The sequence below is a fragment of the Palaemon carinicauda genome, chromosome 24, assembly GCF_036898095.1.
Source record: "Palaemon carinicauda isolate YSFRI2023 chromosome 24, ASM3689809v2, whole genome shotgun sequence".
NCBI lineage: Eukaryota > Metazoa > Arthropoda > Malacostraca > Decapoda > Palaemonidae > Palaemon > Palaemon carinicauda.
The window spans coordinates 106377102-106391158 of NC_090748.1; the positions used below are offsets into that span (position 1 = coordinate 106377102).

At 49.0% G+C, this 14057-nt stretch overlaps 1 pseudogene; it reads left to right on the forward strand.

Annotated features, from left to right (window-relative positions):
- Positions 1-377: 377 nt before the first annotated feature.
- LOC137618535 (uncharacterized) overlaps positions 378-14057 on the forward strand; it is a 127642-nt pseudogene continuing 113962 nt past the window's right edge.

Genomic DNA, 14057 nt, shown 5'->3' on the forward strand with positions numbered 1-14057 from the left:
GAAGCAATGTCGAAGGGCATAAGGGTTCGGCAGGCCTTGTTAGGCGCACAGAATTATCCTCAGTGGTTGCGGGCGTGTCTTCCACAGACCGTCACTCCCACTTGCAGACGATTGAGCCTGTCTTCCGCTCGTCCGCTGATCTTCTTTCTGGGAAGAAACGTTGGTCTCAGGTCTCGAGACCGCTTAAACGCAGAGTCCAGCCCGCGAGTGCTCAGCCAGGTTGCAGTCATTGGCTCAGCTCCGACTCGCCTCAGTCATCTGTCGACTGTACTCCGCCCAAGAGGAGTAAGGTTCTGCCACAACAGAGCTCGACTGTTAAGGCTTTACCTCAGTCTGCTGCCGTCTCTGCTGATCCCAAGTGGTCTATGCTTCAGTCCATGCAAGCTCAGCTTTCGGACCTGATGCGTGAGTGTCGTGCTGAGAGTGTTGCACCTCCGCCTCCACCTGCACTCCTTCCGCCTGCACCCGCTCAGCCTGTGCTCAACCCGCCTGCGCTCGCTCCACCTAGTCGCAGCACCATCTGCCAGGCGTACGATGTTGAGCCACATTCTGTGTTCGCTGTTCCCAGTGTTGTTCAGCCTCAGCCTTCTTTAAGGCAACCTTCTGTTTGGGATCAGGAGGATTACTCCACTCTTCCTCCGCCTCCCCTGGCTGCTCCACCGGTGGTGCAACTCTCGGTGGAGGTACAACAACCTCTTCCACCCATGAGTCAGTCTCCTCAGCTGCTGCACCGAGCTCAACCCGTGCACCCTGATCCTGCGCCTCAGACACCTCTGCTTGCGAGAACTTTACCTTGTTCTGCGCAGCCTCGGTCTCGTCACGCTCCACTCATTCCACAGGAACAGGAACTTACTGCTCCTCCTCCGTCCACCACGGTTATTGTTCCTGCTCGTTCTGACTCTGCGGTTCAGCATTCGTATCCGATCTCTTCGCCTCATTCTGGGGATGAGGTTTCGGATGATGAGGAGGCACACCTTGATCCCTCATCAGACGTGGACGAATCCAAGCTTTCTCCACAGTCTCTTGATTTTCGCAAGGTCTTGGCTCTTCTCAGGGAGGTTTATCCAGACCATTTTGTCTCTGCTATTCCCCGCTCTCCACCATCTGAGTTTTCGCTGGGCGTGCAACAAGCTAAGTCTTGCTATACCAAGCTTGTCCTAGCTAGATCCTCCAAGAGGGCTTTTAGGATCTTAGGGGAGTGGCTGCAGTCTAAACAACATCTTGGCAAGACTTCCTTCATGTTCCCTCCAACGAAGCTCACTTCGAAAGCGAGCGTTTGGTATGCCACAGGGGAAGCACCAGGCTTGGGAGTACCTGCCTCTGCCCAGGCTGACTTCTCAAGTCTGGTAGACTCGCCTCGAAGGACTGCTATGAGGCGCTCGAAGGTGTGTTGGACCTTCTCAGACCTGGATCACTTGCTGAAAGGGATGTTTAGAGCGTTTGAAATGTTCAATTTTCTCGACTGGTGCCTGGGGGCCCTCAGCAAGAAAACCTCTCCTGCGGACAAAGATTCTGCCATGCTGTTAATGTCCTGCATGGATAAGGCCATCAGAGATGGATCGGGCGAGCTAGCGTCCTTGTTTGTATCAGGGGTGTTGAAGAAAAGGGAACAGCTGTGTTCCTTCCTTTCCGCCAGCATTACACCTTGCCAACGTTCTCAACTTCTTTTTGCTCCGCTCTCGAAGTTCCTTTTTCCCGAAGAGCTCATTAAGGACTTGTCTGCTGCCCTGATACAGAAGGATACGCACGATCTTGTAGCTTCTTCGGCTCGTAAGTCTAAAGTTGCCTCCTCAGTTCCTAAGACTTACCGCTCCCCAGTGGCTGATACCCCTGCCACTAGGTTCATACCGCCCTTTCGTGGTAGAGCCCCCAGCCGAGGAAGCTCCCGTCCAGACTCGTACAAAGGCAAGTCCAGGAAAGGATCCAGGTCATCCAAAGGAAAGAACTGACTCTCCGCTTCTCCAGACAACAGTAGGAGCCAGACTCAAGACCTTCTGGCGAGCTTGGGAGAAGAGAGGTGCAGACGCACAGTCTGTCAGTTGGCTGAGGTTCGGTTACAGGATTCCATTCTGCCTTCAACCACCTCTGACCACTTCGCCCATCAACCTCTCTCCCAACTACAAAGAGGAGGACAAGAGGCTAGCTTTGCACCAGGAGGTGTCGCTTCTTGTGCAGAAGAAGGCAGTGGTTATAGTCCGGGACCATCAATCCCCGGGCTTCTACAACCGTCTCTTTCTTGTGGCCAAGAAGACAGGAGGTTGGAGACCGGTGCTGGACGTCAGCGCTCTCAACGAGTATGTCACCAAGCTGACGTTCACGATGGAGACGACCAAGTCGGTCTTAGCAGCGGTCAGACAGGAGGACTGGATGGTCTCTTTGGACTTGAAAGACGCATACTTTCACGTTCCGATTCATCCAGACTCCCAACCTTTCCTGAGATTCGTTTTCGGAAAGGTCGTCTATCAATTCCAAGCCCTGTGTTTTGGCCTAAGCACAGCTCCTATGGTCTTTACCCTTCTGATGAGGAATGTAGCCAAATTCCTTCACTTGTCAAGCATCAGAGCCTCCCTCTACCTAGACGACTGGCTGTTGAGAGCCTCCTCGAGTCGTCGTTGTCTGGAGAATCTTCATTGGACTTTAGACTTAATCAGAGACCTAGGTCTATTAGTCAATTTGGAAAAATCTCAACTCATTCCCTCACAATCCATCGTGTATCTGGGAATGGAGATTCAGAGTCAGAGTTTTCGGGCTTTTCCATCGGCCCCCAGGATAAGCCAAGCCCTAGAGTGCATCATGAGCATGCTGAAGAGGAGCAGTTGCTCAGTGAGACAGTGGATGAGTCTCACAGGGACTCTCTCGTCACTGGCCCTGTTTGTCGAGCTAGGGAGACTCCACCTCCGCCCTCTTCAATTCCACCTGGCAGCTCATTGGGACAAGAGTTCGACTCTAGAAGCAGTCTCTATCCCTATCAACCAAGAGATGAAGACCACTCTCCTGTGGTGGAAGCACAACCTCCTTCTCAAAGAGGGTCTATCCTTGGCCATTCAGACCCCCAATCTTCATCTCTTCTCAGATGCATCGGACTCGGGCTGGGGTGCAACCTTGGACGGACGGGAATGCTCGGGAATGTGGAACGAGGAACAACGATCTCTCCACATCAACTGCAAGGAGCTGCTGGCAGTTCATCTAGCCCTATTGAACTTCAAGTCCCTCCTGCTAGGCAAAGTGGTGGAGGTGAACTCGGACAACACCACAGCCTTGGCTTACATCTCCAAGCAAGGAGGGACCCATTCGAGGAGCCTTTACGAGATCGCAAGGGACCTCCTCATTTGGTCAAGAAGTCTAAACCTCACTCTAGTCACGAGGTTCATCCAGGGCGATATGAACGTGTCAGCAGATCGCCTAAGCAGAAGGAATCAGGTCATTCCCACGGAATGGACCCTCCACAAGAGTGTGTGCAACAGACTTTGGACCTTGTGGGGTCAACCTACCATAGATCTGTTTGCCACCTCCATAACCAAGAGACTTCCTCTGTATTGTTCTCCTGTTCCAGACCCTGCAGCAGTTCATGTGGATGCCTTTCTACTGAACTGGTCCCATCTCGACCTGTACGCATTCCCTCCGTTCAAGATAATAAACAAGGTTCTGCAGAAATTCGTCTCGCACGAAGGGACACGGCTGACGCTGGTTGCTCCCCTTTGGCCTGCAAGAGAATGGTTCACAGAGGTACTACAATGGCTAGTAGACTTCCCCAGGACTCTACCTCTAAGAGTGGACCTTCTACGTCAACCTCACGTAGACAGGTTGCACCCAAACCTCCACGCTCTTCGGCTGACTGCCTTCAGACTGTCGAAAGATTCGCTAGAGCTCGAGGCTTTTCGAAGGAGGCAGCCAGTGCGATTGCCAGAGCAAGAAGGGTTTCCACTCGTAGAGTCTACCAGTCTAAGTGGGAGGTCTTCCGAAGCTGGTGTAGAGCCAATTCGATATCCTCTACCAATACCTCTGTGACCCAAATAGCTGACTTCCTTCTTCATCTTAGGAATGAGAGATCCCTTTCAGCTCCTACGATTAAAGGATATAGGAGTATGTTGGCCTCAGTTCTCCGCCACAGAGGTTTGGACCTTTCTTCCAACAAGGACCTTCAAGACATTCTTAAGTCTTTTGAGACGTCTAAAGATCGTCGTCTTTCCACTCCAGGCTGGAATCTAGACGTAGTCTTAAGGTTCCTTATGACATCTAGGTTCGAACCTCTCCAGTCAGCTTCATTCAAGGACCTTACCCTCAAGACTCTTTTTCTCGTTTGCCTTGCAACAGCTAAGAGAGTCAGTGAGGTTCATGCCTTCAGCAAGAACATTGGTTTCACAACCGAATCGGCTACATGTTCTTTTCAGCTTGGATTCCTAGCAAAGAACGAGCTTCCTTCACGTCCTTGGCCTAAATCGTTCGAGATACCTAGCCTCTCCAACATGGTAGGTAACGAACTAGAGAGAGTTCTTTGCCTTGTCAGAGCTCTCAAATATTATCTCAAGAGGTCTAAACCTCTCCGAGGACAGTCGGAAGCCTTATGGTGTGCTATCAGGAAACCCTCGAGACCCATGTCCAAGAATGGGCTTTCGTATTATATAAGGCTTCTGATCAGAGAAGCACATTCTCACTTAAAGGAGGAAGACCTTGCATTGCTGAAGGTAAGGACCCACGAAGTAAGAGCCGTAGCTACTTCGATGGCCTTTAATAAAAACCGTTCTCTGCAGAGCATAATGGATGCAACCTATTGGAGGAGCAAGTCAGTGTTTGCATCTTTTTATCTGAAAGATGTCCAGTCTCTTTACGAGAACTGCTACACCCTGGGACCATTCGTAGCAGCGAGTGCAGTAGTAGGTGAGAGCTCAGCCACTACATTCCCTTAATCCCATAACCTTTTTTTAACCTTTCTCTTGAATGCTTTTATTGTTGTTTTTATGGTTGTTACGGTAGGCTAAGAAGCCTTCCGCATCCTTTTGATTTGGCGGGTGGTCAATTCATTCTTGAGAAGCGCCTGGGTTAGAGGTTGTGTAGAGGTCCTTTAGTAGGGGTTGCAACCCTATATACTTTAGCACCTTTGGGTTGATTCAGCCTCCAAGAGGAACGCTGCGCTCAGTAAGGAAGACGAACTTAAAAAAGAGGCAGAGTAACGGTTCAATTCGACTTCCTTACCAGGTACTTATTATTTCATTGTTATTTGAGATAACTGTTATATGAAATTTGGGATACTTAGCTATCCTTTAATCTTGTACACTGGTTTTCACCCACCCCCCTGGGTGTGAATCAGCTACATGATTATCGGGTAAGTTTAATATTGAAAAATGTTATTTTCATTAGTAAAATAAATTTTTGAATATACTTACCCGATAATCATGATTTAATTGACCCTCCCTTCCTCCCCATAGAGAACCAGTGGGACCGAGGAATAATTGAGGAGGTGTCAACAAGAAGTACTATAGTACCTGGCCACAGGTGGCGCTGGTAAGTACACCCCCTTCTAGTATTGTGATAGCTGGCGTATCCCTCCTTAGATTTCTGTCGGGCAACGGAGTTGACAGCTACATGATTATCGGGTAAGTATATTCAAAAATTTATTTTACTAATGAAAATAACATATTTTCCAAGTCTAGTACCCCAATAGGTAAAGCTATCCAGCCCTGAAAAAAAAGAAAATGAGCAGCAAAGAATGAACTGTAAAGAGAAGTAAAATAAATTTGCTGAATAAAATATGTACTGCACCAAGTTTCGACTTCTAAAGTTTCAATAGAGTAAATGGCTAAACTTTCTGAATTCCATCTATAGAAAGCCATGTTTTCCTTTTTTACCATTTTTAATACAAACACAAATTTAGTTGCTAATAGATATCAGCAAGACTCGAGAATATTAGGGTAAAGGAGTCTCAAGTTAGGAGATATATAGATATATATATATATATATATATATATATATATATATATATATATATATATATATATATATATATAACGGATTTTGAGCGAAGCGAAAAATCTATTTTTGGGTGAGATAGCCATGGCGTCCTGATGGAAGGTTCCTGTTTGGTAGCTTCCTTGGGTATAAGACTACTAAGATATTCCCAGAGAATTTAACCACATGTTATCACAGAATTCTAACTTCTGGAGCGAGTATCTCAAAGGTTTCCCTTTAAGACATCGTAATACAACAGGGGACACGCATGTCTGAACGTGCCACATAGCTATCTCCACCCCGAACAGAGTTAATGCTTCGGTGTGTAAGGACTGAGAATAGCTGGGAGCCGTTCCACAGCTAATCTCACTCGTGGCTACTACTGATACTCGAGACGTAAACAAACGGACGCCATTGCTCTAATGACGTCACGCGCGTCTTTATCCTGGCGCCAGTTGCTGCCCATCACCATGATACAATTGTGTAGGGTGGGAACAAACTGAACGAAGTAGTAGGGAGGGTCCATCAGGACGCCATGGCTATCTCACCCAAAAATAGATTTTTCGCTTCGCTTAAAATCCGTTTTTTGGGCTCAAGCCATGGCGTCCTGATGGAAGAGTACCAGAGAATCAATGTATCGTGGTAGATTTTCCCCCAAGGTTAAGTGCCTAGGCATTGACAAAACAGCAAAGTAATCTTAGGTAAGAACCATAGGAACGAAGTATCCTGCCCCCCATTGGTAGGAAGTTCCCATGGGCTATGCCGACGTCAAAGTGGTATTGAAGGGCTATTCATCTTGACAGAAGAACTTTTTAAGAGCTTAGAGATGAAGCAGAATGTTTGATATTTGTATAGGAACATTCTGAAGTAGGTCAGTGGTGGTTGGGCACTGAGTATAGAGTTCATCTCCTGATTATCAGAAGTAAGTATTCGTGTAGGAACCTTACTGAGACAAGGTGAATATAATTTAGGATTAGATATCTTAAATTCTTCATGACCATAAAGGAGGAGTAAATAAAACTATGACAGTATGTATTTCATAGTAAGTAGGAGCTGAAAGAGACGCATAAGTAATAAAATAGAAATTTTATTTCACAATGCAGAAATTAAATAATTTACAGCAAAAGTAAAGTTCATTTACAGAAATAATAATGTACATAGAAATAAAGGCTTGCTCTTGAATCTGAAAAGGAATTTCAGGATTAGTAGGTACTCGTTCTCGAGGAACGCAAGTCTTTAAACAACACATCATGCTCAAGGCATGCGGCACTTGTGTGACACTATGACATTTCACCTGGGATAAGAACAGTTATAAAAGCACTAAGTGTTTTTAGACATCACTATGAATCGCTCGAGGGTCAACATAGGCACCCGAAGAGTTAGAGTCCCAAGTAACTCACTGTTCTACGCAGAGTTAGGTGCAGGTTTCATAACACTACCTGCGGCTACCACAAAATGTTTGATTTCGTGCACTTGTTTCGCATAATGTTTAAAGAAAACTCGCGAGGACTTCCAGCCCGTAAAGTTTTTAAGGCTCTCAAAGTCCATGCTCTGAAAGAAGCTCAGAGAAGATGCCACTTTTCTAGGATCATGACCAGCGGGTGTACTGTTCGGATCCGCTCTGCGAATGAAGTAGGTGATTTTCGCTCTTAATTGTTTCAGTGACAGGTCGCTGCCCGATGTTTCTCCTTTGAAGAGTTGGCCTCCACCAAAGTTCGAAGTTCTGCGAAGATAGACCTTGAGACTCTCTACTGGACATAAAGAGACATCCTCCTTCAGGGGGCATATTCTCCAAGGGCCCCATCTTTTGGTGGGTAATTCATTTTTGGCGAGAAACGTCGGATCAGGGGAGAGGGTCACTTCTCCTGAATCAGCAAACAGGATGTGTCCCTCCTCTCTTGATAATGCCACTATTTCGCTGACTCGAGCTCCCGAGGCGAGAGCAAATAAAAATATAACTTTCTGAGTCAGATCCTTGAGGGGGCATGAATCGTTGTCCAAGTTGGAGGCGAAATGGAGCACCTTGTCTAGTGACCAGGAGATCGGTTTCGGTGGGGGTGCTGGGCGTAGGCGAGCACATGCTTTTGGTAATTTGTTAAAGATGTCGTTGGACAGATCAATTTGGAAAGCATATAGAATTGGTCTAGTCAAAGCCGATTTGCAGGTTGAAATCGTATTGGCTGCTAATCCTTGTCCATGAAGGTGAATGAAGAAGGACATACAGAAATCAATGGTGATTTCTTTAGGATTTTTTGCTTTAACAAAGGAGACCCATTTCCTCCAGGATGATTCATATTGCCGTCTCGTGGATTCGGTCTTGTATTCCTCTAGGAAGTCTAGACTTTTCTTCGAGATCCCAAACCTCTTCTTTGCGGCAAGGGAGAGAAAATCATGAGATGAAGGTCCTTGATTTTCGATGATGAAGCGAAGACAGTCGACTTCTGTACTTGTTGAGAGAGAACTGGGCCCGGGAGAGGGATCAGCTTGGGCTGCAGCTCCAGGACCAGGGGGTACCAGTTGCTCCGGGGCCACTTGGGAGCCACTAGGGCCGCTGTCCCTTTGAAGGTTCTCAGTTTGGAGAGGACTTTCAACAGAAGGTTGGTGGGAGGGAACAGGTATATCTTGGACCATCTGTTCCAGTCCAGTGACATGGCGTCCACCGCTTCTGCTTTGGGGTCCTCGTACGGGGCTACGTACAGAGGAAGTTGATTGTTGTCGCTCGTTGCAAAGAGATCTATCTGAAGTTCTGGGACTTGATGAGAGATGAAGGAGAATGATCTTGCGTCTAGAGACCATTCCGACTCTATCGGGTTTGTCCGAGATAGAGCATCCGCTGTCACGTTGCGGAATCCTTGTAGGTGAACTGCAGACAGGTGCCACTTCTTCTTCTCCGCCAGACGGAAGATTGGGAGAAGCACCTGATTTATCTGGGGCGATCTTGAGCCCTGGCGATTGAGACAACGAACTACCACCGAGTTGTCTAGGGTTAGACGGATGTGGATCGAGGGCGGCGGGGATAACTTCTTCAGAGTAAGAAGGACCGCCATGGCCTCCAAGATGTTTATGTGGAACGTCTTGAATAGTGGAGACCAGGTCCCTTGAGCTTGTTTCAGGTGGGAGTGACCTCCCCAGCCCTCCAGTGAGGCATCCGTGTGGATGTTGAGAGATGGAGGAGGGTGTTGGAGAGGAATGGACCTTTTCAGGGCCTTTGCTTCCGACCACGGCTTTAGGAGGCGTCGAAGTCTGTTTGGAAGCCGTCTCTTGAGGTCTCTTCGAGCGATGGATGCCGATCGTCTCCAGACTCCCGCGGCATCCTTTAGCTGTGCGCGAAGCACTGGGTTTGTCACTGAGGCGAATTGTAGCGAGCCTAGAACTCGTTCCTGCTGTCGTCTTGAAATGCGTTTGGATTTCAGTAGTCGCTTGACAGACCCTGCTATTTCCTTCCTTTTCTTCTGGGGGATGGAAAGGCGGTGTGACTGAAGATTCCAGTGGATTCCCAGCCACTGAAACTTCTGAGCTGGAGAGAGGCGAGATTTCTTCTCGTTGATCTTGAATCCCAGGTGTTCTAAGTACTGGGTAACTTCGTCGCAAGACTTTGCACACTCTTCGGGCGATGGAGCCCAGACTAGCCAGTCGTCGAGGTAGGCCATCACCTGGACGTTTCTTAGGCGGAGCTGTTGTACTATGGCATCCGCCAGCTTTGTGAAGATCCGAGGGGCCACATTGAGGCCGAATGGCATGGCCCGGAAGGCGTAGCTTTTCCTTTGGAGTCGAAATCCTAGGTAGGAGGAAGCATGATGGTTCATTGGAATGTGCCAATAGGCATCCGCCAGGTCTATAGAGACCGTGTAGGAACCTTGAGGCAGAAGGGTCCTTATTTGTTGAAGCGTCAGCATCTTGAATTTGTTGTTCTCTATGAACTTGTTGAGGGGGGATAAGTCCAGAATGACTCTGAGCTTGTCTGAGTCCTTCTTGGGAACGCAAAACAGTCTCCCTTGGAACCTGGTGGACTTTACCTTCCTTATCACCTTCTTGTTCAAGAGGTCTAGAACATATTCTTCCAGAATGGGGGTCGATTGTTGAAAGAACCGCTGGAAGATTGGGGGTGGTTGCACCCAACTCCAGCCTAGACCGTTCTTGATGATGCTGTGTGCCCAAGGATCGAAGGTCCAACGATCCTGGAATTGGCGGAGTCTTCCTCCCACCGGAAGCACTTCATTGCTTCTGGTGTCCCGAGGACTTGTTGCCTCGGCCGCTAGCTCCCTTTCCTCCTCTACCTCTGGAGGGACGACGAGAGGCGTCTCTGCTTGCACCCCTGGACGAGCCTCTACCTTTGGCATGAAAGGTAGTGGATGGCTGCTCAAAGGCAGGGGGTGAAGACCGGTGACTGTGACAACACCGGTTGGGGGATCAATTGAAAGGTCTGCTGTGGTTGGGCAACCACTTGGGAGGTAGCGGGTCCCGGAAACTGACGTCGTTGTTGACGTTGCTGGGGTTTTGGCTTCTGAGGTTTCCTCTTAGGCTGAGGTCCATCGTCCTGAGAGGGTTTCCTTTTTCTGGACATGCCCCACTTGTGGAGAAGGTTCCTATTCTCCGTGGCGGCTCTGTCAGTTATTTCCTTGACAAGGTCAGAAGGAAACAGGTGCTTTCCCCAGATGTTGGAGGAAATCAGCCTCCGGGGTTCGTGTTTCACGGTGGCACCGACAAACACGAATTCACGACAGGCTCTACGAGCCTTTATGAAATGGTACAAGTCCTTCATTACTGTAAGTAAGTGGGATTTGGCTAGTACCATGTAGTGATCAGGTACTCTTGTGTCACAGGCCATAACTTCAAGTTGGACTTGATGAGAAAGAGATGCCGCAAGCCTCTCCTTCGTGTCTTGTTCCCGGCGAAGGAGGTGATCATTGAGCTTAGGGAGGTCCTCATTAAACTGACGTCCGGCGACGTCAGGATCGAGCCTACCCACGACGAAAGTATGTTGAACATCTTTCCATTGTCTAGTGTCAGGGGGTGTCACGATGGAGAAGGGTCTGCACTCCTCCAGTGCAGGGCAGGGTTTTCCTTCTTCCGCCGCTTTAAGGCATGCAGCTAAGGCCTTTTCCAGGAAAGGAAGAACCGCAGTGTCAGGTGCTACATAAGTAGGATGCTTCTTGCTCAAGGCAGGAAGCTTAGAGCAGGTAAAGCCCCTGCTCTTAAATGCGGAGGCTAGCATAGCCTGGGCCTTTGCGAGATCGAACACTATCTCTTCTTTAGGTTCGGTCTCCTCCTTCGAGGCAGGTTCGGAACGAAGCCGGACGTAACAGTCCGGGTAGGCCTCGAAGCTTGGGAAGAACTCCACATCTTCCAACGGGACCGTGCCAATCTTGTCACTAACAAAGATCCTGCCGGTCGCAATAACCATATGCTCTGCATACCTCCACGGGTTGGCATGAGAGCAAGCTGGGAGATCCTTAACCGAAATCTTCTTCGGTTCTCTGGATCCAATCATTGACCTGATGGACTCCTGGTTCTCCTTCAGTCTGTCGTCCATGACAGCTCTAATCAGCCGGATCAGTTCTTGGGTAGACGAAGAGGGATCCGGGGTCGAGGAGGTAGACGGAATGGACACATCCGTCGGTGTAGGAGTAGGCGGAGGGATGGATGAGGGAGGAGCTCCAAGCTCCGACTCGGTGTATTCCACCTTGTCTTCGTCCTCTTCGGCTCCTTGAGCCATAAGCGTCTTCTCCGTGTCTTCCGAGACGTCAGAGATCTGCTCATCATCCTCGGAATCTAATCGACACTCATGCATGGACTGAGCCATGACCACATCAGGTTCCACCGTAATTTGGACAGTGGGGATTGCGTCTTTCGGAACCACTGAGTCAGGGGAGGCCTTAGGGAACAACAGGGACCTCAGTTCTTCGGTGGCCAGGTACGGTCCGGTAGCATTTTTCTGAAAGCCACGCACCCACTTGCGCAGCTTTTCGCGAGAAATGTCTCTAACCTCCGCTGAGGGAGGGTTATGGAAGGCCTCAACTAGGTGGGCCTGGCAGACCGTACAATCCAGTGGATTCCAGAACTTCAAATCCCCTTTCTTGTCTGCACAAGGGGCGTGAGTCCTACAAGCCGTATGCCCGTAAAACTGCGGGCGTTTCACAGCGCAGAAGGCGAAGTCACACTTCATCTGCTCCTCCTGTGGAAGAAAGAGAAAATGAGTATGGGGGAGTCATAGGAATGGCTCTTAAACTAAGTTAATATTAATCATTAATTTAACTTAAGAAGGTGTGATGCATAGAGAATGAAAACAGTAAGGAGAACACGCTCCATGCATCTCGCCCGGCTGGTTACCATAAGCTTGGTCCTGGGATAATCCAAATGACCGAGATCATTGGATATAGTTTCCTAGGATTCCCATTATATTGGAACTCCATGGAAAGCCAAGGACAAGGTTGGGATCGAATTCATTCGGTTCCCAGTTAAGAGCCAGAAGGCCTCATAAAGGTAACTGCTTCTGGCAACCAGCCGTGCTAAGATGCACATAGCATGCTGGAATTAGAAGAATGCAAAGAGACAGCATGATCACTAATAAAGCAGTACCAGGTACTGATCTTAAAAGCAAAGCAGCTTATCTATTTGCTATGTAGGGCTATCTTAGTTTTATGATAGCTACAGTGAGGGGGTGCAAGTATTCTTGACGCCTCCAGGGCATCCGGCAAGCCGCCGGCATGCCGGAGCTCGCTCCAGCATAGATTCTGGCATTAGAACAGACAATTTTCAAAAGTCAGTTAGATACCAGGATGGCGGCCGCCGGCACAGCGGCGGCACGCCGGCAAGGAGCGGCGGCTCCGGCAGCCGGAGGATGCCAGGTTGGTGACTGGGATAAGGATGGTACAGGTAGTATCGGGTTGCCGGCAGTATATGCCGGCACTCCGGTGATCGACCGGCAAGCGGACGATTAGATAGGAGTAGGAGAGCCGCCGGTAGTAGCCGGCGGCAGCCGGCAGTCCCTCGGTACACGGGGGGCTGGCGGCAAGGGTAGGGAAGTCACCAAGAGGGAGGCAGGTATTGCCGACAGTAGAGGCGGCAAGAGACCGGCACCCCGGATAGATAGAGAGACAGGGGGAGGGGGGAAGGAATGCAGGAAGTACCGTCAGGGTTCCAGACATCCCTCCCCCTCCCTGAGAGGGTGTACCCTTGATAGAGACAGGCTCTAACATCCATAAGCAGGGGTCACTAGGGGACCGGGAGCAGGTAGCCCAAGGGAGGGCTAGGGAACACCCAAGAAGGGGGGGAGACTCCCCTATGCAGAACTACACTAGTAACTAACCTTATAGGACACTATGAAGGTATATGTACCAGAGCGGACTGCACAGGGAAGCTCGGGTAGCCCTACTCATCCACCCTAAGGAGGATTTGTAGGACAGGGGACAGATGAGTATAAACTAACCTAAGCATAGGCTAGGCTATACAAGAGATAGGTGGGGAGGGAGAAGAGAGAGGTCTTCCAGGAAGGGTTTCTGTACCAGAGCGGCCACTAAGGGAAGGGAGGACACTCCCTAACCTAAGATCAGGCTGATCGGCTTAAAACGGTGCAAGAGTACAGTTTCAGCATGGAACAGAGAAACCTTCCTAACCCGACCTAGAGCAGGGCTAAAAGTCCTGAACTAGGCAAGGAAGAAGACATATCGCTATCGCAGGAAAGTCATAGACTATCCTAGCCATAGAGGTAGGCTAGCCTAACCTCACTCTCAGACGCAATCCTAAAGGGGGTTCATTCCTTTAGGGAGGACTGAGAGGCGATATATATACTCTATTAGACAATTAATCCCTTTACTCAGAAAAGGGATCAAGGCTAAATAGAGGGAATGCCAAGGCAGGGGATGAAGGAAGCATATAGGGGTCCTAAGGTTAGGTTAGGCTAGAAAGAATCACTGACTAGCCTATCCCCTATATGGTCCCTGAAGGCGAAAACATTTGCATCACTAGTCAAAAGTATTGTAAAATAATAATGCCACTATCTTCATAACTTAGTCTAGGATCACTAATAAATCATGCATGAACACTTGTATGTAGGCTCCTGGCCTGGGGGCTATAGTAGCCGACTGGTATGAGGTCAATCGATGACCGAT